The sequence below is a fragment of the Canis lupus genome, chromosome 26, assembly GCF_011100685.1.
Source record: "Canis lupus familiaris isolate Mischka breed German Shepherd chromosome 26, alternate assembly UU_Cfam_GSD_1.0, whole genome shotgun sequence".
Lineage (NCBI taxonomy): Eukaryota > Metazoa > Chordata > Mammalia > Carnivora > Canidae > Canis > Canis lupus.
Window position 1 is genome coordinate 15,471,428 of NC_049247.1, and position 16,916 is coordinate 15,488,343.

Consider the following 16,916-nt stretch of genomic DNA (forward strand, 5'->3'; position numbering starts at 1 on the left):
AACTGGTAACTGGAGATAAGATGATAGGTAACTGAGAACTAAATAGTTTCCTCCCTCCCTTCCTGTCCCCCTCCGCACTTCCTCCCTTCCCTCTGATAAATACTTACTGGCATTCTCTGATTCAGACACTGCATTAGGTGCTATGGAGACAGTACTACAAAGAGTGGCTCTCTTCCTGCATATTGAGAGTTCATAGTTAGAAATTTCCCAGGGACATGAAATATGAAGAAAGTGTCTTTTTTAAAAAAAATTTTATTTATTTATTCATGAGAGACAGAGAGACGCAGAGACACAGGCAGAGACAGGAGCAGGCTCCACGCAGGGAGCCCGACGTGGGACTTGATCCTGGGTCTCCAGGATCACCCCCCAGGCCAAAGGCAGCGTTAAACCACTGAGCCACCAGGGCTGCCCTGGAGAAAGTGTCTTGCATTCACCTTCTACCTTGGAAAGTGAGATCTCCCCCATCTCATTCTGAGTGCAAACTGGAAGAGAAACTATGGCATTGCCAGAGTTTGAATTCATTTCAATGTGTGCCAGAGTCTACTTCTTCCATGACACCTGGAAGCATCATCACATAGAGGTAAAGAGTATGGACTCTGGAGGCAGACTTCTGGGTCCAAATCCTGCCTTCTCTGCATCTAGTTTCTAGACCTTGGATAAATCACCTAACCCTTGTATGCCTCAGTCTCCTCATCTTTAAAATAGGGATAATAAGAGTTTCTACCTCAGAGAGAATTGTTGCCAGCATTAAATAAGAATATTTACAAAGTGCTTAGGAAAGTGTTCGGCCTATAGTAAGTGCTAGGTAAAGGTTTGTTTGTTATGTAGATGAAACTTCCAATGCATATTGCTACATAGCTCCTGGACTAATAACCAGGCCCATACTTAGCTGATTTCCTCTTGGGCTTTGTTGTATATGATCCTGGGGCTCTAATAGTAAGGTAGAGAAACATCCAAGTTAACTGCAACCTTTCTCTCCTCCCTCCTCATGAGCAGACTCCAGGTACCGCCAACCTTTACTTTGTATCAGGAGGGTCCAAGGACATTTGTTTTGTAGAATTCTTGGAAACCTTGCTAGATAGTCAGGTTGCCTGGGTGACATGGACAATTTCTTTATATGCTTGATACCTCTAGCCCAGATTTTAACTCTTGAGAATGAAATGTTTATGCACTGAACTGTGTCCCCTAAGGAACAAATTGTATGTGTATAGAATGTACATGTTTAGAAATATTAGCCTGGTAGTAAGCCGGCCTGGGTCCCCAGATATCCTTCTCTTTCCTAAGAAGAATATCAGGCAAGATCCCAAAGAATGAAAGGCCTAAGTAAAGCTAACCTTCTGATCCTGTGCCCCCAGAGCACTTCCAGATCCATCTAAGAGCTTCTGAAAAACAATTGAGTCCTAAAAAGAAACAAGAGGAACAGTCAATGGGGCTTGGTGGTACTGGATCAATTCCCACTGTGATTAAATTTCATATTTTACCCTGGACTGGGATCATGTCCAGAGAGCAGTTTATGAAAACAGCTATATGGAGCCAACTCTGTTTTCCTAAATAACTGTGAAATTTAGAACCCTTTTCTGACTTGGCAGGGGCTCAGAGAGGAAAGGGCTCTCATCAGTGAAAGACATACCAGCTTGTAGTCTGGTACTACCCAGTTTCCCAGATTACTCTAGGAGATGTGCAGAAGCAGACATTGTTTTTAAACAGAATGATATAGTAGAATAACATGGTTTGGGGAGTGAGACATCCTGAGATTTAGTCTTGGTTCTGCTACTTATTAGGTGAGTGCCTTAGGAAAAGGCACAGATCTTATTAAGACTTAGATTCTTCATCTGTGAAATGGGTGTGTTAGTTGTTAGTTATGCTGTGGTAGCAAATAGTCCCCCAAATCTTGGTGACTTACAGCAACAGAGGTTTATTTTTCATTCATATTTCTGTTTTGGCCAGCTCTCAGCTATAGTTCTGTGGATCCTCTCCATATAGATTTTTCATTCTGAGATCAAAATGAAGAACCATCCACTTCCTATCTTGGTTTGGTACCTAAGGGATAGAGAGTGATGATATAGAGTAATGGAATTTCTCTTAAGTTTTTGCTCAGATGTCCTCTATATTCACAATTTTTAAAAAAAAGATTTTATTTATTTACTTGATAGAGAAAGAGCACGAGCAGGAGGAGGGGCAGTGGGAGAGGGAAAAGCAGACTCCCCACTGAGCAGGGAGCTTGATGCAGGGCTCAATCCCACAGCCCTGAGATAATGATGTAAGTTAAACGCAGATGCTTAACCAACTGAGCCACCCAGACACCCTCCCCCCCCCAAATTCACTTTTGTTCTCACATTTCATTTGCCATGGGGGCATGATGTTATACTTCTCCCACAGAGAGGCAGTGCAAACCACATGATGGTTAGCAGGGTCATATAACCCTCTTACAGGCAGGACAGCAAATAATTTGGAACCAGAATAGCCTGGGATAATAATATTCTCTTCTTCATAGGGTAGTTAGGAAGCCCAAATGAAATTATACAAATGAAAGTTTATTACAAACTATTAAGTTCTGTGTTCATGCTAATTATTACTCTTTAATGTCAAATTCTCTATGGGTCTCATAGAGGTTGAGTGGAGACATATTTTGTGCACATCTCTATTTGTTTGGAAATCTATTTGCCTTCAGATGTATTCCCCATGTTCTTTGAGGGCTATCCTGATGATTTCAATATCAATTTCTCTCCATCAGCCCTTCTTATGGAACCCTAGAATCCGAAGAGTTTAGTTAGTTTTATGTGCACATGAATGTCCAGCCCAATATTTTGGAAACTCATGATAAAGAATTGTGGCATTACCTCACTCTGTGTCACTAGGAATGATAGATTCTCCTGAATGGAGCTGGGCTTTGTCAGATGAGATATGACCCTTCATTGTCAACTACTCATTGATTGACTCTGTTCTTACTGCTGGAGAAGACATTTACAGAATCACATCAGAGACTGGCAACAATCTCCATGGGCAATTGATTAGGTAACTGGAGACCTGGAATCTTGAGAAGGGAATTGAGAAACATGAAAATGCCATGAAAAAAGCTCTTTTAGACTTATCAGAAGCCTTCCCTAGTTAATTAATTTACTCAATAAATTATATTGAGTGCCTACTATATGCTAAGCACTTGGTTTCAAATAATTTGCTCATTCATTTGTTTATTCATTTATTTGATGACTATTCATTGGACATCTACTACATGCCACACACTGTTTTAGTCACTAGGAATATATATTTGAGAACAGAACACTGAAAAGTCCTTTTCAATAAGGAGCTTATCTTTTAGGGATGGGGATCTACTCAGGAGACACATAATAAATTAAATAAGCAAGTAAAATAGATGGTATAATGGTACAGAATTAAGAAAATAAATAAAGAGGATAGAGAGTGTTGAAGAAGGGGGATATTTTAAACAGGGTATCTGGGAAGGCCTGATTGAGATAGTGACATCAGAGAAAAGACCGGAATGTGGGTGAGGGAGCAAAACTTGTGCAAAAATAGTCCAGGCAGAGGAATAATAAATGTATGCTCCATGAGGCGGAAGCATGGCTGGTGTGCTTGACGGATTGCAAGAAGACCACTTGGAGCTGATGTGGCATGAGGTGGGAGGAAAATAATCTAAGATGATGTCAGATAGGAACAGAGACCAAATCATGTAGGATCTTGTAAGCCATTGTAGGGATTTAATTTTTTTTCTAAGTGAATGAGAAGTTTAATTTAAGGTTTTAAGCAGAGGACCAAGAGGAACTGAGTGATAGTTGTTCAAGGTTCATTGTGACTGCAGTCTTGACAATGGACAACCACCTATAAGGTGGTTAGGACAGAATTAAGGAAGACCGGTAGATAGAAGGCTTATGTAATAATGATGCATTATGTAACATGTAAATGAGAAATGGTAAGGGCTCAGACCTAGGTAGTATTTGGTAGTGATAACAGATGATTGGATTTAGAATATATTAATATATTTTAAAGGTAGAGCTGACAATATTTGCATATGATTTGGATATGAGATATGAGAGAAAGAAGAAGACCAGACCCTTTGCTCTCCTGGGATAACAGACACCCAAGCATACAATTATAAAGCCGATAGAACTGTGGTGATAGGGGTACACAAGAGTCCTTCTAGGATACCTGGCATAGAAGTAATGAGATATCTTAGTTGAATTTTAAAGGATGGATGGTATTTTTGAAGAACAAAAAGAGGCTCTAAAAATGCTATACTCTGAGAAAGAGAAGCTATCCAATGTTGATAGAGGGCAAATTATGAGGAGTGGTGAGAGATGAGACTGGAACCTTGTCAGGAATCAAGCTTTGGAGGATCTTGCAGGTTAACTTGAGGAAGTGGAGCCTTTTTATTTTTTCCCCATCGATACACCTTGGTTTCTGTAACAAGTGACACTGTCAGATATGAGCTCATCCATGCAGGGTACTGCATGCAGTGTGAAGAGTACATTAGAGGTGGAGGCCGACTTGGAGTCAGGTATTTAAGTTAGATAGATCTTGAAAGGAGAGGGGGAGGAGGTGCAATTCATGGAAGCAGAATTAGGTTGACAGACTCTGACCTCCATATCATGATCACAGTCCTGAGAAGCATGATATTTATGCAGCATTGCTCCTAAGACTACCTAGTGGCTATACCACTTCTTTCCGTATGGTAAAGACTTTCTCCCCTTTTCCAGAACCTACAGGGAGGTTTTGCAGCATTTCAGTAAATTTGGAGAAAAGTGACCATTTTTGAAGACAAGGGACAGAAATCCAATTTAAGTTGCAAATGCATGTAGCATAGAAGAATACTGGGGCAACCCTAGATTTATATTTTCCCCTGGTTACCCACAGTAGGAAAAAAAAAAAATCAACCATCTTTAAATATGTCGCTCCAAAAAACAAGATACAACATGACTGGCTGTATCTGGGTCACATGACCACTCCTAGGCCAATCACAGTGAACAGATAATACAAAACCTGATTGGCTCAGCCTGGTTCATATGAAAACCCCTGAGGACCTGAGAAAGTGGTTGAGGAACTTCACTGAGCAGACGCAGAGCAACAGTATTCATCTTCCATTGTTTTATGCAGAAAACTCTCTGGAGAAGTGTTGGAAAAGAGATGGCATGCAAGTCAGCACTCCAACCTAGCACCAGTGTTCTTCAACTCCATCTCTTGCCTGACCAAACGGGCTGTTTTTGAATTACACAACTATCATTTGCTTCCAGATTAAGCCATGTGCTCTCAAGCAGAAGAATTTTCTTGGGCAGTTCTCAGTGTCAGGATAACCTGACCTTCTCAAACTTGGCCTCTTCCCAAACTCAACATGAAAGTCTCCTATCTCCTCCTCTGTGAAGTGTTTTTGTCATGACCAAGGAAGAATGATCCAGCCTCTCTGTGTTCCTGTGGCAGTTTATTCATGCCTCTGTTATAATATCTAGAATATTGCCCAGTTCTTACTGTCTGCCTCAGATCTTTGTTTGCCTGACTGTGAACTTCCGGAAGACAATGACAGGATCTCATTCATCTTTGTATCCAAATTTCCTGAACAGTAACAGGCACATAATTGATACCCAAAAATAGTATCCCAAAATGGTAATTTCTTTTTCCTCTGATGAGACTGAGTTTGTCAGCATTTCTTAAAAAATACTAGCCCAGTAAGGTGAAATGCTAAATATTCAGAGTGGATATATCATCTTTGACTTTATTGCAACTCTTCTTTTGGGAAAATGCTTTTCCCCTCTCCCATGCTTAGTTTATTTCCACCTGTCCATTCAGACTACTTCATACCCCAGGTCATGGCAACAGAATAAGACGTGGGTCCTGACCCAAGAAAGGCAGACTGTGGAAAAATATTTTTTTCCTCTGTAAGTTTGAGACTTCCATGGAGCAATATTGATATCATATGCAAAAGACTAAGAATGAAACCAAACAGAGAAGAAAAGTTCAAATCGATAAACAGAAAATATAGGAGAAAGAAAAAGGGAGAAAGGAACTGAAGGAGGGAGGAGGGGGGAAGATAAAGGGCAGAGAGAGGGAGAGAGAGGGAGAGGGAGATTAAGTGGCGTAATTTGAACCCCTGGATCCAGTTATCCTAAAGTATATACAATCCTAATATTTAGAGTTATATGAACCAATAAATTCTCTTTGTACTTAAGCTAAATTCATTGGGCCTCTACCATTTGCAGCCCAAACTGTCAAGATTAATACAGTATTATATCTGCCTTTTAGAAAGACACAAATCCCTTTGGAACACAAAAGACTCTGACAAGTCCTGCAGGAAAGAAATGTTTGCCTTTGTTTAACTAAGTTCCCAATCTTATTTGATCCTTATTTCTAGGAACAAATATTAATATCGGTATGCCTACTGTTTTCTACACTTTGTGAAATATAGGACTGAAACATTTGCTAATTAAGCTAAGAGAGCATACATTTAATAAGGCAAAATGAATTAATTAGTGTTCACAGGGATTGGATCCATGACTTAGGTCAGACTCATAGGGAGAAAGCTAATACACTGAGTTGGCGGATTTCTCTGGCCCCAGAAGTCTTTGCAGTACTTGAGTTAGTAATACTAGAAGTAGAATAATAGTAGTATTAGCACTACTATTACTAGTGATTAAGACAACTAATTTTGGTCAAGCACTTACCGTGTGCCAGGAACATTGTAGAAGCTCAGAGAAGTTGAATTAACTGATCCATGGTAACAAAGCCAGGAGGTAGAAGGATCAGTATTTGAACCCAGGTCTGGCTGACATTGAGACCCATGCTCTTTGCCACTAAATGTTCATCTTTGAAGACCTGAAAATAAATCATCTAACTAGATCCACTGGATATTGCTGATAACTACTAGCATATTTACATTTCACCAAGGAATCCCGTCAAAGAACCTTCTCACGTTTTAACAAGCACATTTTCCCCTACACCTTGGCTGCAGCCACTCATGTGGATTATAAATATGGGCTATTATCATTATATTGTCATTTGTCTCAGTGCTCTTTTAATGGGCCCAGTGTTTGCAATTCCATAGAGGTATAGTCCAAACTAGAAATTTTGAAAAAAAATCTAGTACCATCTGTATACTGCTATTTGGAAGGTATGATGATGTGAACACAGGAACAGATAGAGCTGCATTTCTTGTCTTAGGTGAATGCTGACCATTTTAACCCAACTTGGAACAACTCTGGAGGGCCATTCTAGCTTCAGAGCACCCCATGGGATTAGCCATGACCATCTTAGGGTATGTCTCACCCAATCCTGCTTTGGTTTCCCCCTTCCCTAAGTGTTGATCCCCAGGTGCCCCTAAAAAGCATCCTGCACATGGATATCTATCTCTCTTAGAGTTGGCTTCCCAGAGAACCTAACCTGTGACATACACTAATGCATTTTAAATATCAAAATCTCAGATTTAGATCTTCAATCTCCCCTAGAAAGGCTTGACTGACTACCTCACACCATCATATTATACCCACTCTGCTCCCTTGAGTTCTTGTATATAACTCAGAGCATGTGTCACATTGTATTAGATTATGTACTTTTTTGTTTGTCTGTCTTTCACTAGACTGTGGGCAGCTTAAGGGCAAGGATGTGTTTTATTTATATTTATTCCTCCAGCCCCATTCATAGTTCAGGGTCTGGCACATAATAGTTGCACAGTAAATGTTTGCTAGGTGATTCAGACCTCTTAAACTATATAAATGCTTTAATAGAAGGGGTTTTTTTTAAATGACTGAAACCAGCTTAAGGGGATAAAAAATGTATTAACTCACAGAAATTAAAAATTTAGGTGAAAAGAACTCTAAGAATGTCTGGATCGAGAAGTCCAAGTGAAATATGTACTCAGTTTTTCCATCCCTCAGTCCTGTCTTGCCCTCTGTTGTCTTCTTTCTCAGCTGAGCTCTCCAAGATGGCTGCTCCAAGTGTACCTCCCACCAGATAAGCAAACCCAAGGGAAAGAAAATGAATTTCCCTTGCTGTTCTCAGTAAAATCCCAAGGCTGAATCTCACTGGACCAGCCTTTCTCATGTGCCCACGTCTGAACCAATTATCGTGGCCTGAAGACTCACGACACATGTGTCTTGTGTTCATCCTTTTCCCCCACCAGATTCCTTATCCAGGAACATGACATTAAATTCCTTTGCAATCCCACTGCAGCCTCATTAAATTCCTATCTCCTTTCAATCATCCTTTCAATCTCAGGCCACTGGGGCTTCCATTTTTTGTACTTTTCATGCCTGTTCTTGCCTCCAGGCTTTTGCACTGGCAGTCTCCTCTGCCTGAAGTACCCTCCTCTGCAGCCTCTTATATGGCATCCAATTGTCTACTGTCTGTTAGGCTCTCCTCCACAACACTGGGTCCTATTTGCCAAATTATAGTTGTGTTTTGGAAGTCACAGCTATTGGGAAGAGAAGAAGAATATCAAGCTCTATGCGTGTGTGCGTGCGTTATGTGTGTGTGTTGAGAGGGTCAGTGTTTGGGACAGTGGTAGGGAAGTCCAATTGTAGAAAGGTCATGGAGGAGATGTTCATGGGGTCCTCCTCTGTGGTCTGGGGACCCACTGAAACAGCTTGGAAAAGCAAGGAGCTATAAGGAGAATGAGCAGGGAGCTTTGGAGAACTCAGGTCTTATTCCTCTTTTGCCACTACTTGGATCTGTGATTTTGGGTGAATTGCTTTCCTCTCTGTGCCTCAGTTTCTTCCTCACTAAAATGAGAGGATTGGGATAGATTGACTTATTGTTCCCATATCTCTCCAATCACTGGAGTCACATGAAAAGCTGGTTAAAAACATTTTTCTGGACTCCAGTCCCTGGAGAAAGGTTTACAGCTTTGGGTGATGCCTAGGAATATGAATTTTAGCAAGCTTATCCAAGTGTGGGAAACACTGGCCTAGATTATTTCTAGACCTTTTTCCAAAACAAAGGATTGATAATATTCTACCCTTCTTGGAATAGTGAAAGTCTCTCTCCACACCCTCCCTACCTCTGTGGTTCTGATGAGCTGTCAATCTCAGGACTCCATCCAAGACTCAGGTCTATCTAATCATAGGACCACAGCCATCAGGTCACTGAGAAGGACCTGTGGAAGTCATGTGACCAAGCCAAGCCAATCAGAGCTCTTTCCTAGGACATTTTGCTTAGAGCTGGGGGAGAAATAGCCTATTCTCTTGGGTCATGGAACTTGGAAGGACCTTTCCATGACTGTGAGGTTGTGAGGTGCCATATGCTCTGCCCTATAGAGAAGACCTGTCTGTTACAGGATAGTGTGATGCTGGTCAGAAAAAAAGCTGGAGTGAGATGGACAGAGTCAGACAATGCCACTGGCTTCCAATTTCTGAGGTTTCAGAAGCTGCCCTCATTACCTCTGTTTCTTCTCTGAACTAACCCATCCTCCCTCTGTGAACCAAGCAATACCCCTTTGGCATAAGCCCACTGAAGTCGGTCTTTGTCACTTTCAACTGAGAGAATCCTATATGGTAAATTCAGGATTCAAACCTAGGTCTGTCTCCAGAGTCTGTGTTTCTTCTAACCTCTGTTCAACCTTGTCTTCTTCAATGTGGAGCAAACATAGCTTTTTTTCATTAGTGCTCCTCTGCTCCCTGCAGAAAATCCCTGCTCCCCCACCAGCTCTAGCAGTTTTTAAAGCTTAACCCTCCTGAATGAATGCAACATGAGTCTCACTCTGCTATTTTCTTCCTCTTTTCTGTTCTGGTGCTTCTTTTTGCACAACTCATTTACTATTGATCATTTATTGCCATGGACCATAATTTTTCATATCTGTGTTAAGCCTCTGTAACTTTTTTGTTCCATCTCCTCAATTAAATTATAAGCTCCTGGAGGGCAGAGGACATAGGTCATATTTTTCAACACAGATTCTTCACCACTATGGGCATGGGGGTGATCAAGGAGCAACTCCAGTCTTGTTAATATGTAAGTAGAGGAACTAGGATTCGAACCCAGGAAAGGTGGCAGAAGCCATGCTTTTAGGTACTATGTCATCCAAAGCCACAGATGTGATGGACTAGAACTCCAAGGAGAGGACACTCAGAGGAACCTGCCTGTTCATTTGGGTTGATTTGGAGGAAGTCCCTTCCCTCTGCAAAAGCAGCCACATCTGCCCAGTAGCAGGCAGGATTCCCAAAGAAAACAGAAGCTTCCTTTGTAAATCTAGCAGACATGATGTAAGTGTAAATCATTAACCTTGATTCCTTTGCCTCACTTACTTAGAATGCTGGGAATGATGGAAGCTGTCCTCCCAAAAATCCAGAGCTCAGACTCCCAAGTGATGTGAAAGACTCAGAGCTCTCCAGAGCCACTGCCTGGGGAAAATCATTCAGCCTCTGACCTAACTATGGATGATCCCTCACCCTAAGGGGCTATACCTCCTGCAGGGAGAGTCAGAAACAGAAACCCATGGGAAATGTAGGACCTGGTTCCTGCCCCCTGGTTCCTGACCTCAGAGAGTCTGGAATTGATTTGAGGACACGGCTCACATTCACACATGAAAACCAGTTTGGAATATTTATGAGACTGTCCAGCATTCTGTGTAAACAAACAGTGCATGCTGAGCACTGATGAAGACAGGCTGTCTGGGAACAGGAAGGGACCTTGCAAATTATCTAGTCCAGGGGTCACTGAATGGTGGCTCATGAGCTGAACTGGCTTGTAGGTATGTGTGCTTGACTCAGACAATGTTTTGTGTACTTTTATTTCATTGGAGCTAACTTTTAAACTTGGGGATAATTCATATGAAATACAGGTCTGGGCTTCTCTTCAAGAAATAGGTGATCTGGAGCCCTGGACTTTTATTCCTACGTGGCAACACACCTGGATAGAGCTAAGGAAAAGACCCTCTCAAGAATGGACATATGGTTTTCATTTTGTCAGAGTCCTTCCCAGGTCCCGTGGCCCCCACTCCAAGCATGTGTGCTCTTGTTTTCCTTGTAGTGGAAAATTCACTCTTTATTGACTTGTTCTTCTCATTTAAATAATCCGGCCTTGTACATTAAGCTTCTGAACATGTGATTTCTGGTTTCTTCCAAACTCTACATTTAATGAAATGGAGACTCAGAGAGAAGAAAAGATTGAAGACTGGCAGCACAGAACCATCACTGGGCTTAGTCCTAGGGAGGACTGGGGGCCTGGGTCTCAAACCCATCACTAGCACCTGTTAACTATATATTCCTTGGAAGGTTGTGTCTTCTGAGCCTCAGTTGGCCCATCCTTAAAATAGATACAAGAATAACCATCCTGTGGGCTTATTGCAAGCTTGAAAAGAGATAACTCCAGCACTTTGTAGACTTTATAAGTGCAGGAAACTATAATAACATGTCTGTTTATACAGTACTCTGAACATTCCAGCCTTCATAGTTTGTATTTAATCTTCATAGTTTGTATTTCCTGGGCATTACAGCCCCTGCCGTTAGCTTACTTAAATCTTTGCAATGCTGGAAAGAACCTTCAGCCCTTTAGACTTTTATTTCCCCCATCTCTACCCCCCTGTTTAGCTTGGGTAACAGAAAGGTTATTTTCTTTCTCTTTCTTTCTTTCTTTCTTTCTTTCTTTCTTTCTTTCTTTCTTTCTTTCTTTCTTTTTCTTTCTTTTTCTTTCTTTCTTTCTTCTTTAATTCTTTCTTCTTTAATTCTTTCTTTCTTTCTTTCTTCTTTAATTCTTTCTTCTTTAATTCTTTCTTTCTTTCTTTCTTTCTTTCTTTCTTTCTTTCTTTCTTTCTTCTTTCTTTTTTTTTTTTAAGAGAGAGAGATTGAGAGCACACAGGCAGTCAGGGAGGGGCAGAGGAAGAAGGAGAGAGATAGAATCCCAAGCAGGCTCCATGCCTAGCACAGAGCCCAACACAGGGCTCGATTCCATGACCCTGAGATCATGACCTGAGCCAAAGAGTTGGATTCTTAACCAACTGAGCCACCCAGGTGCCCCAAAAGGTTATATTCTTGGCCCTGGATCATCTGTGCTTTAAGTAATTTATTGATATATCTTCCAGTACATATTTTTACATACATAACCCCCTGAGTCTGAATCAGAGCAAAGAGCAAATAATTCTTTTTATGGCCAAAAATAGCAAGAACAAGTGATATTTCCTGAGCTATAATTTTGGGCCAGGCACTGTGCGAGGCAGATCTTTCACATGCATTTAAAGTTCATAGGGGCCCACTCTAAGGTGAGTATACTGGGTGTCCATTGCTGTGTAACAAACCACCCCAAAACTTTACATCTCAAAATAGCAGTAAACATTTGCTACCTCATGCATTGCATCCAATGTCAGGAATTTGAGAGTGATTTAGCTTAGTGGTTCCAGTTCAAGGTGTCCCATTAGGTTGCAGTCTTATTTGAAGATTTGATTGGGGCAGAGGATCCTCTGCAAAAGTGTTTCACTCACATGGCTGGTAAGTTTGTGCTGGTTACTGGCAGGAAGCCTTGTTCCTTACCATGAAGACCTCTGTTCATACAGCTGCTTGAATATCCTTGAGACCTGATGGCTGACTTCCCCCAGACTGGCTGATCCAAGAAAGAGCAAGTCTCCGAGGCAGAGGCTGAAGTGTCCTTTATGTATGCCATCATCTCAGCGATAACTTATTGGTTGCATGGATCAGCCGTATTAATATTCAGTGGGGGCTATATATGAACTTAAATATCAGAAGCAAGGATGATTGGAAGCCATCTTGGAGGCTGGCTAGCACAGCAAGGAGTCTTATCGTCCTCATAATTAAAAACAGCAACCAAGGCTTAGAAGAATGCACAACTTGTCTAAGATTTACATGGACAGTATTGGCAGATCTGGGATTCATACTGAGATTTGTTTATTTATAAATATGCAAAAATATATTCTGAACCAACAGCCATACTTCATCCCAAGTATTTTCAAACTGCAAAGCTCTCTGCAAACTCATTCTATTAGCTGATAGGTTGTTCCAGGAATAGGTATAATTTTGCTGATGAGAAAGAGATCGTTCATTCATCTATTCATTCGTTCATTTATCTATTTAATAAATATCTGTGGAATATTTGCCGGATTGCTTCATGGATGTCTGTTAAATAGATAATGAATAACTTGGCCAAAATCACACAGCTAATAAATGCAGAGCAGGATACAAACCCAGATCTGTATGACTCTTAGTGCAGTGATCTTTCCACCATCTGTAAGGTTGTTTTGAATTTATTCTGTGTGTCTTCAGAGCATCTTGATGAGGCCCAGAGAAATGACGTGACTTTCCACAGCTGGAGAAGGCACCAGCTTCCTCCTCTCTAAATAGCTCTGAGCCTTGGAGCAGAGAAGCATTCAGGCCTGCAAGAAAGATTCAGCTGGAGTCATGATGTATATTTTACAGTTTGTAATTATGGGCATCAGGTCTCCACCCCCAACATGTTCCAGGCACTAATCAAAAATATTGCTGTAGATGGCCAACAAGCATATGAAAAGATGCTCAACATCACTCATCACTAGGAAAATCTAAGTCAAAAATCACAATGAGATACCACTTCACATCCGTTGGGATAGCTACTATAAGAAACCAAAATAACAAGTGTTGATGAAGATGTAGGGAAATTGGAACCCTTGTGCACTATTTATGGGAATATGAAATAGTGCAGCTGCTAATGAGAACAGTAAGGCAGTTCCTCAAAAAAATAAAAAATAAAATTACCATGCGATTCAGCAATTCTACTCCTAGATATATACTTCAAAGAATTGAAAACAGAACTCAAAGAGCTATTTGTACAACCATGTTCATAGCATTATTCGTAAGAGTTAAAATGGAGAAGAAACCCAAGTGTCAATCAATGGATGAATGTATAAACAAATGTGTGGTGAATACATACAATTTACATTGTATGTATTACTCAGCCTTGAAGATGAAGGAAATTCTGGTACCAGCTACAAGATAATAAAACTGACAGACATTATTCTAAGTGAAATAAGCCTATCACAAAAGGATACATACTGTATGACTCCACTTATATGAAGTGCCTACTTCATAGTCAAATTTGTAGAGACAAGTTAGAGTGGTGGTTAAAGGGTAGCAGGGAGTTGTTTAATGGGGACAGAGTTTCAGGTGTGCAAAGAGAAAAGAGTTCTGGAGAGGGTTGGTGTGATGGTTGTACCACACCGTGAATATTGGGCACCTGGGTGGCTCAGTGGTTGAGCATCTGCCTTTGGCTCAGGTTGTGATCCTGGGGTCCTGGGATTGAGTCCTGCATTGGGCTCCCTGCAGGGAGCCTGCTTCTCCCTCTGCCTGTGTCTCTGCCTCTCTCTCTGTGTCTCTCATGAATAAATAGAAAAAAAAATCTTAAAAAAAAAAACAGTGTGAATGTATGTAATGCCACTGAACAGTACATTTAAAAATGGTTATGCTGATGAATCTTATGTTATATATTTATTTTACTACAATTTTTAAAATATTGTCCTGTTATGTAGTTACACCTTGAAGACAACCCTAATGACAGCTCATCTTATGGAAGAAAAAACAGAGATTCCAAGATGCTCAGTCACTCGCTCAGAATCACATAGCTGAGAAGAGACAGAACTGGAGGATTTCAACCCAAATCCTTTCCATTAAAATACTCAGCCTCTTTTTTTTTTTCCTACTCCTGGATTTGCTGCCCTAGGGAGGTCTGGTAACCATTTCTACGTTGCTGGGCAGCAATTTGTCAGTCAGTGAGTGCCTTGGGCAGGCAGTTGGCTTTCATGGTCTGATATCAGGCTGGAGAGAATTAAGAGGCACTGGGTGCCTTGACTGGGGACAACTGGAATCAGAGCAGTGCTTCTGCTATGAGCTCGTTCCTTCAAAACATTTTGAGTGGGCCTTGGCTGCACAGCTGGGATAATTGGCTAGCCCAGGAATACCATGAAAGACATTTACAGGTCCAACTGCTGTCATTGGATATTTTCCTGCACCAGCTGGACTCAATACCCTCAGTTTTTGAAAATCTTCAAAATACTGGGATTTGTTTTTTGTTTAACTTGCAGGTGGGAGGGGCTGCTGAGCATCACTGTGGCTCGAAGAAAGGGAGTAGAAACTAACTGGGCGCTGTCCCCTCTTCCCTCTCTTGCCTTCCAAGCTTTGGGCTTATATTTTCCACCTGAAGCTCCTTGCTGGGGAAAGTGACACTTTGATTCAGAACAAGTGAAAAGGAGGCTACGCTTGGCTTAATGAGAAGTGACCTGGGAACACGCTGGATTAACCAAGGGAGACTGTAAAGTGCTGTGTAAATATCAGCTGCTGGACCGCTGAGGTGGGAAGGCATTTGAGCCAGTCTGGAAACAGCCACAGCTCCCAGAGGTGAGGCTAAGTGAGCAGCTTTGCAACCCACTGAAACATGGGACTTGCTGGGTGCTCTGAGAAAGGCATGCGAGTTCTGAAAAGAGCTTCCAGGCCTTTCTGGGCCTGGCAAGAGTTTCTTAATGGTTACAATTCTGACACCAATTCCAACATGTAGGTTTTTCCATCACCACACCAAGCAATTCTCTGACACCATCTGGGTGACTGAGAATTCAACTCAATTCTGGCACTTTCTCCCTGGAGATAGCACCAGACCCCAAGGGTTAAGGGCTCAGTAATATAAGACTGTCCCCACCACCAACCTCAGATTCCAGTTGCAAGTCTAGGTTGTCACCTGTGTTTCTTTCTGGCCAACTGGCTATAGATGGGAAGTTCCAAGGACCCCCTTCCTCGTGTTCAATTAAATTGCTAGAGCAGATCACAGAACTCAGAGAAACATTTTACTTACTGTATTACCAGTTTATTATCAGAGGACATAACTCCAGAACAGCCAGATGGAAGAGATGCATATGAGTTTCCATGTTTCCTCTTAGGCAAGCCACTCTTCCCCAAATCCATATGTTCACCAACCTGGAAGCTCCTAGAACCTGTCCTTTTGGGTTTTCATGGAGGCCTCATTACATAGGCATAATTGATGAACTCATTAGCCACTGGTGATTGGACTCAGCCCCCATCCCCTGCACCCTCCCCAGAGGTCATGGAGGTGGGACTGGAAGTTTCAACCCTCCAACCGCATGGTTTGCTCTCCTGGCCACTAGTCCCTATCCTTGGGTTAGCTAGGGCCTTTCCAAACATTCCCAAAATGTTTCCTCATTAACATAACCAGACACCATCATCCTCTCATAGCTTAGGCAATTCCAAGGGTTTTACGAGCTCTGTGCCAGGAATGGGGACAAAGACCAAATATATTTATTTTTTATTATAAATCCCAATATCTTACTCATCATCTCTTATCATCAGGGAAATACAAATCAAAACTACAATGAGGTTATCACCTCATACCTGTCAGAATGACTAAAATCAACAGTATGAGAAATAGTAGGTAATGGTGAAGATATGGAGAAAAAGGAACCGTGGTGCACTGTTGGTGGGAATGCAAACTGGTGTAGCCACTGTGGAAAACAGTATGGAGTGTCCTCAAAATGTTAAACAGAACTACCTTATGATCCAGCAATCACACAACTGGGTATTTACCCAAAGACACTAACAACAGCACTAATTCAAAGGGATACATGTACCCCTATGTTTATAGCAGCATCATTTGCAATAGCCAAGATTTGGCAGCAGCCCAAGTGTCCATTGACTGACGAATGGATAAAGATGATGTGGTCTATAGATACAATGGAATATTATCCAGCCATGAAAGAGAATGAAATCTTGCCATTTGCAATGCATGGACAGAGCTCGAGAGTATAATGTTAAGTGAAATAAGTCATTCAGAGGAAGATGAATACCATATGATTTCAATCATACAAAGAATTTAAGAAACAACACAAGCAATGGGGGAAAAATAAGATATAGAAAAAGCAAGAAACAGACTCTCATTTATAGAGAACAAACTGATGTTTACCAGAGGGGTGGGTGAGGAATGGGTTAAATAAGTGATGG

General features: G+C 41.4%; 1 long non-coding RNA gene across 2 annotated transcripts in view; it reads left to right on the forward strand.

Moving 5' to 3' along the window:
- LOC119866170 overlaps window positions 1-16,474 on the forward strand; it is a 121,126-nt gene extending 104,652 nt beyond the window's left edge. The window contains exons 9-10 of one of the 2 annotated variants that reach the window (XR_005379242.1): window positions 14,444-15,308; window positions 16,269-16,474. This is a non-coding gene — a long non-coding RNA (uncharacterized LOC119866170). Of the gene's footprint in view, window positions 1-14,443 lie in introns of both variants that reach the window. The other variant, XR_005379241.1, reaches the window with a different exon arrangement.
- Window positions 16,475-16,916: the final 442 nt, after the last annotated feature.